This window comes from Panthera onca, chromosome D1, assembly GCF_046562875.1.
Source record: "Panthera onca isolate mPanOnc1 chromosome D1, mPanOnc1 haplotype 2, whole genome shotgun sequence".
Taxonomy (NCBI): Eukaryota; Metazoa; Chordata; class Mammalia; order Carnivora; family Felidae; genus Panthera; species Panthera onca.
The window spans coordinates 1,546,098-1,555,972 of NC_138348.1; positions in this window are offsets into that span (position 1 = coordinate 1,546,098).

The following is a 9,875-nucleotide window of genomic DNA, read 5'->3' on the forward strand; positions in this document are numbered from 1 at the left end:
ACCTGTGTGATGCAAGCAGATGGGGCCCAGCCCCGGTGGGAGGGCCCTGGTCCAGCCCTGGGAACAGATGTGGCCCTGCCTCAGCCCGCAGCCGGCACGGGAGGGCCGGCCTGGCCCAGGCGTCACCTCCATGACTCCGGGGAAGACCTGCCTGCCCCGTGACACAGAGGAGAGGGGAGCCTGGGCGCGGGGACACGCGCCTCCCTCCCACTGCCTCTGAGCTGCTGGCGCCATTTCCCCGGGGGTGGAGGGGCCAGAGCATCTCCCAGCCGGGCGCCTTGAGTGACCCGGAGTTTCCCGGCTCTCCTGCTCCTGACTTGGTCTCCTCTGGACCTCGCAGAGCCTGTGTCCCAGGAGGTTGAGATTATCCAGGAGGGTGTGCCCAGAGGGCTGCGGGAGCAGCCCCCGGCCCCCTCTACGCCATGAGCTGGGGAAATGTGATGGTAATTCTCACTCGGCACGAGAGGGGTCCGGGAGGACCCAGGAGAACCGGGTTCTGTTCACCTCTGTGCCCATGGCAGGATGTCACCCAAGATTGGAAGCGAGGCTCGCCCGGTGGGGGCTGGAGAGCTGAACTCATCCCCCAATCACAGAGGCCCGCAGGCCTGCCCTGGAATTGCCGTTTGGCCCACGGAGGGGTGCAGGGCTGGTGCCTGGGGGCCCTGGCTTGGGGACAGCTGTCCCCTGGCCTCAGGACAACACCAGGGGAGACTTGCTGACCCTGGACTTGCAACTGGGGACCCATCTCTGAGGCTGCCTGGCCGGGGGCAGGAAGGGAGTGAAGCTGCCTCCTGCACCTGTCCCTGGTCCGAGCCGAGTCCGGGGCTGGCCCGAAGAGACGGGCCCACAAACATGTCTCGCCTCGGCCCAGGGTGTCAGGAGGACCGAGCCCGCCCCTCAGCCTCAGGGGCGTGGGGAGGGTAGTCGCGGCCGGCCCGTGAGCCCTGTTATTCTCTGCAGCCCGTAATTATGTAATCGGCTCATTAAACGCCTTGTTAGCTGTCAGTCTCTCCCTGCAGACGGTGAGCTCCCGGGGACAGGCAGCTTGCCAGCGTGCACGGCGATGCCCAGCGCATGCCTGATGCAGGGCACTGGGGAGCCACTGACGGCCGTCGATGGGTGTCTGCCCTTCTCGGGTGACCATCTGTAAGATGGGGACAGGGTCTCCTCGTCTGGGGAGTGACTGCTAGCACAGATGTCCTCAGGGGGCACGGAGTGGCCCCCAACCGGTAGAAACTTCTGGGTGAAGGCTGCCACGTACTGAGTAAGACTGACCACACGACGGACGTCGGGAGGCGTGAGGTCAGAGAGGTGGGGGTTTCCAACGCCCGGAGCTCTGGCTGGAGCAGCCACACGGCGGGGACAGTCATTCCTTGAGATGGGGAGCCTGGGGGGAAGCCCACACCTGGAACTGGGCAGACGTGGGATCCATACTCCCAACCACGGGCCAGTGGAGTCAGGGGTCCACGTTCGGGGGTTTTTGGGATGGGTGTGATCACTGGAGCTGTGGTCCGGAGGCCCTCGGCCCAGTGCAGGAGCCCAAGGAAGGGAGGGGAGAAGACACCCAGGTCGGGAAAAAACATAGCAACACTGGACGAAAGGGAGACAACAAAGCAAAACAAAACAGAACAAACACCAAAACACCAAAAAGACAAGGAAACTGGACCCGTGGCCACAGGAGCCGAGGGGAAAGCATGTGGAGTAAAGAATGTCTTCCGTGGTCTGTGGGGCCCCGTGGTTTCCGGTGAGAAGTAGTTGATATTCGGTTCATTGGTTCCTATGGGACAAAGACTTGTTTTCTCCTTTCAAGATTTCCCTTCTTAATTTCCATCTCCATCGGGGTGCCTGGGGGGCTCAGTCAGTTAAGCCTCTGACTCTTGGTTTGGGCTCAGGTCATGATCTCACGGTTCATGGGTTCGAGCCCCCGCTCTCTCTCTTTCTCTCTCAAATTAAAAAAAAAAAAAAAACAATTTAATTTACATCTCCATCAACTTGACATAGACATGCCTAAACCTGATTTTCTTCCAATTGATCCAAGTTGGTTTTCACTGAACCTCTTTTTTTTTTCAATTTGCTTTTTTAAGTCTATTTATTTATTTTGAAAGAGAGAGAAAGCATGTGAGCAGGGGAGGGGCAGAGAGGGAGAGAATCCCAAGCAGGCTCTGCACGGCCAGCTCCGAGCCTGACTCAGGGCTCAAACTCACAAATCCATGAGATCATGACCTGAGCCAAAATCAAGAGTCAGACACTCAACCGACTGAGCCACCCAGGCACCCCTGGTTTCACGGAACTTTTTGAATGTGTTTTTTTTTTATTTTTTTTAATGTTTATTTGTTTTTGCGAGAGAGAGAGAGAGACAGAGACAGAGACAGAGTGTAGGCAGAGCAGGGACAGAGAGAGAGGGAGACACAGACCCTGAAGCAGGCTCCAAGCTTTGAGCTGTCAGCACAGAGCCAGATGCAGGGCTTGAACCCATGAACTGCAAGGTCATGCACTGAGCCACCCAGGTGCCCCAAATGTGTTCCAACCGACTGAGCTACCCAGGTGTCCCAAATGTGTTGAGTTTTTAATCGATGTAGGAAATTTTTAGTCTTTATTTCTTCAATATTTTTTCTTCCCATTCTCCCACCCCTGCCCTTCTGAGACCCCAGTGACCTTGTGTTAGATGTTGGACACCATCCATATGACCTCGAGTCTCAGTTCTGTGTTCTCATGTTTCTTCTCTCTTCTTCATGTTAAGTGACTTCTACTGACCTTTCTTCAAGTTCACAGACTTTTTCTGTGGTCATCTCTGTTCCGATACTCTCATCTGGTAGTTTTTCTTTATATCGGAGATTGTATTTTTCAGCCCTCATCATCCATTGGGATATTTTTAGTATCTGCTCTTTGTCTCCCAAAATCTCCTGTCTTTTCAGTCATTGTGACTGTGTTTCGCTTTGTCTTCCTGGGTACAGTTCTGACACCTCCTTGCAAGTCTCTGTCTCATAATTCTGACCTCCGGTCCTCAGACTTGGCCTTGGTTAATTGCCTTTTCCTCCGGGAGGGAAGTACATGCTGCTGACCCTCACATATGCCGTGTAATTCTGGACTGTGCCCTGGGATCTGTGAACGTCTTGCTGTGCAGACCGTGGGTGTGTGGCATTTCTCCGAAGAGTGCCGATGTACGCGTATCAGTTACTGGCTTGAAGAGGCTCCGTCTGCAAACTCTGTCTCACTCGCGGTAAGAGGTGGCTCAAATCTCAATCCAGACTGCTTTCAGTCTGCCCCATGCCAGCAACCTGGGCAGAATTTGAGATGTTCCCTTGTCTGATTCTTTTGGGGATTCCCATCTCAGTCTCCAGTGACCTCAATGGCCCCAGGCTCCTTCTCCTGGCCCCTCCATCCAGAAAGATGGCAGGATTTCTACTGGACTTGAGATGTCTACACCATATTATGACCACCCTTCCCCAAACGACTACTTTTGGTAACTCTCTAGAGCCATTGGGTAGTTTTGTTGTTTGTTTGTTTGTTTGTTTGTTGTCCAGAGTTTAAGGTTGTTATCTGCAGGAGGGCTGATTTGTTAGAAACAGTCCATATGGGAAACATACTCCATACTTGGAACCAAGAGGAGTTTCAGGATGGGGGTGGGGGAGGGGTCCGCAGCAGCAGATGCTCTTGAGGGCCCACATCCAATGAAGAAGGAAGCGTCTATTGAATTCTGCTGCAGGAATGTTCGAGGTTGACGAAGACAGTCATCTCAGAGGATGACGGGACGCAGGGCAAGATAGAGGGTGGCAGGGTGGCAATAAATATTCTTTCATCTTAAGGAAGTTTCTTTTGATTCCTAGCCTATTAAACACATTTTATAACTGGGAATGCATGTTAGATTTTATGAAATATGTTTCTGGCGCCTATCAATCTTATCATATGGTTTTTCTTCTTTTGGCCTATTAGCAGGATGATATTAGTGGATTTCTTAATGTTGAGTCAGCCTTGCGTTCTTGGAAGTAAACTCTGGTTGGTCATGGTGTATTATTACTTTAATTCAATACACTGCTGGATTTAATTTGCTGATTCTTTTATTTACAGTTTTGTGTCCATCTTCACATGTGAGCTTGGTCTGTGGTTTTCCCTCTTTTTGTGCTATCATGATCAGACCTTGGCATCAGGATTATACGGACACAGAGGAAGAATTGGAATTGTGTCCATCTACCCTTCTAGAAACATCTTGTATAAGAATGATCTTGAGCATAAAAAATAAACTTGCCTGTAAAACTCTCTGGGCCCTGTGCCTTTTCCTAGGGTAAGATTTTGTGACTTTCAGTCGGCGATCTGTTTATCTACGTGTTCAGATTTTTTAGATCCTCTAGAGACAATTTCCAGATATGTGTTTGCTTAAACAAGACCTTTAAATTCCATTCAATCAACAAATATCTTTCAACCCACATTACGTTCCAGACTCCAAAAGCAGGATATGTTACGATCTGAATCAGCACATAGAGTTTCTATGAGGATACACATTCAATAAATTTCAGTCTCTCTGTTCTCCTCCCTTATTCCCCGCTAGGACAATCTCAAGCGACAACACAGGTAGATATTTGTTTCCCTGCACTTGTCCCCATCTACATATCCATCCATATGTATAGCCTTCTATACGCTACTTACCCCTCCATCAGCCCATCCGTCCATACACACACACATACATACACCCATCCATACATCTACCCTTTCATCCAACTCTGCACTCATGGAACCCTATTCTGAGTCTCTATTCTGTACCAGGTACTGGGCTAGATACTGGGGTCCATGGCTGGGAGATAAGATCCCATTGCTTAGGTGCTAGAAGACCAAATAAGGGATCAGAGTGGCCCCAGCAGTCTGCTGCTGTGAATGGAATAGAACAGGATCCGATGCTGTGCTGGGTTCTGGGGAACCAGGGACCCAAAGTGGCAGATCTGAGTGAATAATTCTGGGGGGTGCCACCCCCAAGGTCCAAGCAGGGATGGTCCACTTTAGGGCCTGCCTAAGCAGGGAGTCAGCTGCTGTTTTGGGGGCAGCCTAGAGGGGAGGAGGACCAGGGCCCCAGGCGAGGATCCCCCAGTGGTGGTTCCCCGGCCTGTGTCTTTAAGGACTTTGAAAAGGCACCACCTTTGTCCTCAGTGCTCCTCCTTCACTGTGAGGGTCTGATTGTCCTGAGGGCAGGCAGGGACCCTGCCTCATCTCCATGGCTCTGGGGCCTTGTTTGCTGGGGAAACGCTGAAGGAAAGATGGAGGGCAAGGAGGCAGCGGGACTCTCGTGCTGGTGCCGTGGAGGGTGGAGCTTGGCTGCACCCAGGTTGGGGGTGGGGCGGGAGATGTCGCGGCAGCCTCAGCCCACCCCACCTGCCGGGACACTTCAGCCCCACAGGAGCAGCCAGTGTTCCCCAGAGCTGCCCAGCTGGCGGGGACACCCTGGCTAGGGGGCATCCCAGGCCCCTGGGGCATGGAAGGTGGGGGAGTCCTTGTCCTGGCTCCTCCCCCTCACTGGCTCTGCTGAGAACCAAATCTCCTTATCAGAAACTCCTTTGAGTGACTGGTTAACCAAATAGCTAGAATTCCTGCTCCAGAGACACATCTGTTCCTGATCGAGGGGAGAGGGAGACAGAGGTACAGACCTTCCAAAATGATGCTCTGGCCAGGCGAGGGGGTGGGGGCCGCCAGCCCCATAGGAGCCGAACGAACAGGATTGCGCCCAGGGCAAGCGGCAGGATGCGTCCCCTGCCTCCACCCCCGCCCCCACACTGGGGAGCTGGGACCTGCCCATTGGGGTTGGGGGAGGGGTGGGATGGGTGAGCTGCCCGCCCCCGACCTACCACCGCCAGGGCGCACGTGCAGGGCCTTCCCGGCTGACGTGGCTCCCCACCCTGCTCTGCCCCCTCTGCCCCCTGCTAACCCTGGGGCTTCAGTTCGCCCACGCTTGGTCCATCTTTCTAGAATGCGCATCTGAGTGGCTCACTCTGCCCTTGAAAAGCCTGCCCTGCTGCCCACAGCTCTCTCAAGGTCAAGTTCATCTTCTTGGCTCGGCATTCAGGGCCCTCGGAGCGTGGCCGCACCACACACCTTCGTGTCCCTCTCCATGCACCTACACCTGTGCCTTGTTCTCTCAGAAGGGCAGCTAGTTCCCAAACTGTCCATGCTGTTCCCTCCACCCACAATGCCCTTCCAGCTCCTACGTACCACTCGGAGGCAGTCTGGTGGTCCTCCTCGGGTGTGGGCATCCCTGGGGCACCTTCGCCTCGCCCCCACTAGTGAGTCTGTGTGTGTGCCCCCCTAGAACACTGGTGCCCTTGGCCCAGGGATTCCCTCTTCTTAGGCTCTGGCTCCACAGCACCCCGCATGAGGCAGGAGCCAGTGCAGGGGTGCAGCAAGGAGCCAAGACAGAAAGGAGCGGTGATGGGAAGACGAGTGGGCAAGAGGAAGGGCAGTGAGGTTGCGGGGAGGGTGCGGGTCCCCAGAGAACCATGACAGGCCTGGGGACGGTCTGAATGGGAAAGGGGCCCGGTCCCTCCTCCTGGCCAGGGTACCTCGAAGTCCCGCCTGGCTACCACTCCTGGGATCCAGCGTGAGCCTGGCCCCACCGAATCCTGGGGGGCGGGGGAAGGCGCCCCACCTTGCTCTCCCTGACTCTGGGCTGGGATCCCAGGGTCTACACCTGCCCCACCTACACCAGGGTGGGATGCCAGCTCCCTGGGCAGGGTATGTGCCCACCCCTCGTGGGCTTCGTGGCCGAGCCGGGCCAGGGGATGTGGGCCTTGGGCACTGGGACAGGAAGGAATGGGCTGGAAGGCAGGCAGGCAAGCGGGTGGCGACCCAGGGACCAGGGGGCTCAGGGCAGACGCGGGTAGGGGAGCCTTGGAGGGGACGGTGTGGGGATACATCTAGGCCTCCTCCCCGGTCCAGCTACACGGACAAGCACCCTGACCCGCCACAGCCCGTGGCCCCCTCCTGCCTCCCCCTCAGCAGGCCCCTGCACCCCTTCAACCGCTCAGTGCTGAGGGCACGGCCTGGGGGAGAGGGCCGGGCTGGCGGGCCAGGAATGTTTTGCGGCCAGTGTAAACAGATCGTTTCTGTCTGCCTGGGGGGGGGTGGGGGGGTGGGGGGGGAGGGAGTTGTCTTGAGCTTTGTTATGTTATGAAAAAAAAGGCAAAAAATTTGGGTCACAAACCACAAACTGTTTTGCTTTCGGCGTAACTGGCATAAACAGGCATTTTCTCTTTGGTTCCTGGCCGGCTGAGGCCTGGGCTGGCTGGGGCTGGGAGCAGGGAGAGAGGCTGGGGGCTGCGCTAGGAAGCCTGAGGCCGCCGCCCACCAGGGCCCGCGTGGCTGGCTCTGTGGCCCCCTGACCCGGGCACACCTGTGAGGGAGCACCAGTTGTGTGCCGGGCCCAGGCAGGGAGGAGCGGGGACCCTGGGAGCCGAGACCAGCCGCGCGGGCGGACACAGGTTGTTGGGGATGAGGCCCAGGGGCCAGAGCCAGGCGGGCGGTCCAAGGCGAGGAGGCCTCCAGGAAGGAGAGGGAGAGCAGCCGGGCAAGGGGCCCCCAAAGGCGGCTGTGATGGAGCCTTTCGTGGCACAATCCGGGGCCTTGCTGGCCAGCTCGGCGCTGAGGCCGCCTGGCGGGCGGGCGAGCTCGGGAGGACCCCCCCGCGGGCGGGCACGACAGTGCACCTGCCTCCCTGCTCATCTGGGGCGGTGGAGGTGGGGGGGCTGCACCGAGCAACGGAGGGTGTGCTGTAGGGGTGTGGTTACCAGGGTAAGAGCAGATACCAGAGGGCCCAGGAGAGAGCAGCTAGCACGTGTACAGGAGAAGCCCGGGAGGGGGTGGGAGGTTCACTCTGGGGCTGAGGAACTGAAGCTTGGCCTGGGGTTTGCACTCTACCCAGTGGCCCACGGGAGCCACGCGGGGTCCTAAGGGGAGAGTGGCCACACAGGACACTAGAGCTGGACGGCAGTGGTGTCCAGAGGCTGGTGGAGCTGTGGGCCTTGTCCACCGACTGGATACGGGGTCAGGAGGAGGGCAGGGGACCCCGGACTGGGTGAGCGGTGGCCACGAGCGCACGGGGTCAGGGGGCCGCAGGACATGGAGGGAGCTGAACAGGCCCCGGCAGGAGCCATTTTGCAGCTCGGGGAGAACGCCAGACGGAGACCCGAGTGGGTGTCGGCAGCCCAGAAAGGAAGTCCGTGTGTCCAGCTTAGCAAACGGCACCCCTCCTTCCGACCCTGAGGGCCGGGGCCCGGCGTCACCCTCTGCATCCGGGGTGCAGTTGGGGGACACGTAAGCAAGGATGGCCCTCGTGAGAGAGCGCTGAGGACAGGCTTCCCCGGGTGGGCGCGATGCCACAGAGCTTAGTGTGAGAAGAGTGACCGGGCAGGTGTCCGCAGGGAGCGTGTGCCAGGGCCCCGAGGCGGGAACACGCCGGTGAGTTCGCCCGGATGCAGGGGCCGTCACGGGGATCTGTTGGCCTCCGTGGGCCCGGTCTCGTGTTGTAAAAGGCCACCTGGGCTCCACGGAGGTGGGGAGCGGAGCTGAGCGCCAGCCGTCTGCAGGGAGGCGCTCGGGCACGGCCTGGGGCGCCGGGGCCGCGGGCTGGGGGCGCCTCTGGGATGGGCCCGGCCGCCACTCCGCTCACCGCAGCGTCCTCAGCACTTGGGACAGGGACCCGGTCGGGCAGGTGACTTCTCATGTGATTTTCCTAAGTGACCACAAACCGGGCAGCTCGAAGGACAGAATCTGCTCTCTCCCGATTCTGGAGGCCAGAGTCCCAAGTCAGCTTCTCCGGTCAGTGTCCCAGGGCCGAGACCCCCCAGCTCCCAGGCTCCCGGGGCCGCCCTCGCCGCCTGTGTGCCCCTCTCTTCTCCCACGGACACCTGTGGTTGGACTGAGGTTCACCCTGAGTCCCGGAGGAGCTCATCCTCCGCTGACACCTGCAAAGACCCTCTCTCCAAATAAGGTCGCATTCACGGGCTCCAGGGCTCAGGATGTAGACACGTGGTCTTTTGGGGGGAGCAGCATTCAGCGCACCACTGTAGGAATCCGTAAACGTTTGCTGAATGGGTGACGATGGCCTGTGGTGCCCTGGCTCTGGCCCTGACCTCATCTCTCACACTGACCCCTCTTCCTGCTGCAGCCTGGCCTCCGTCCCTAACCCCGGACTCCCCAGGCCCCTCTCCACCCCTTCTTCCAGAAGAACCCCATGCTCCCCACCTCCTCCAGGCCTGCACTCCAAAATAACTTTCTCCATGAGACCCCAACGTCTCTCTCCATGACCCTGAGCCTCGGGGAGCCCTGCAAACGGGAGTGCTCATCCTCGTGTGTGAACGAATGAATGAATGAACGAGGCCCCGGGGATGAGCGGAGAGTTGACAGAGCAGAGGGAGGGGAGAGAAGCAGAACTGGGCAGCCCAGAACGCCTGGGGCTCGGCGGGCCAAGCAGATTGGGGTGGGGGCAGCATCAGCCCTGGCGGTGGAGCGGGGTCCGGGCTAACCCAGGAGAGCTGCCGGGAGCTCAGGGGAGGTCACGGGGGTCTCGGGGAAAGCCAGTGCAGGGAGGGGTGCAGGTGAGCTGGGCTGCAGTGAGGGACAGGAGGCAGCAAGGCAGGGCCTGGGGTGTGGCGGCAATGGGGGGGCAGCTGGAGAGGGCGCGGGCTGCCAGAGCTGGGAGGAGGAGAGACCCTGAGCCAGCGCCCCGAGGGCCCCAGAAGGGGAACCGGGCAGCGTCGAAGTGAATCTTCGGGGGCGGGTGGGAGCCGGGCTCTGACCTGGTCTCGGGAGTGGGCGGAACTGGGCAGGGCAGTTCACTGCAGGGTGTGCCTGTACTGCTGGGCCCTGGGCCCTCTGCTCACCTGGTCCCCCAGCCT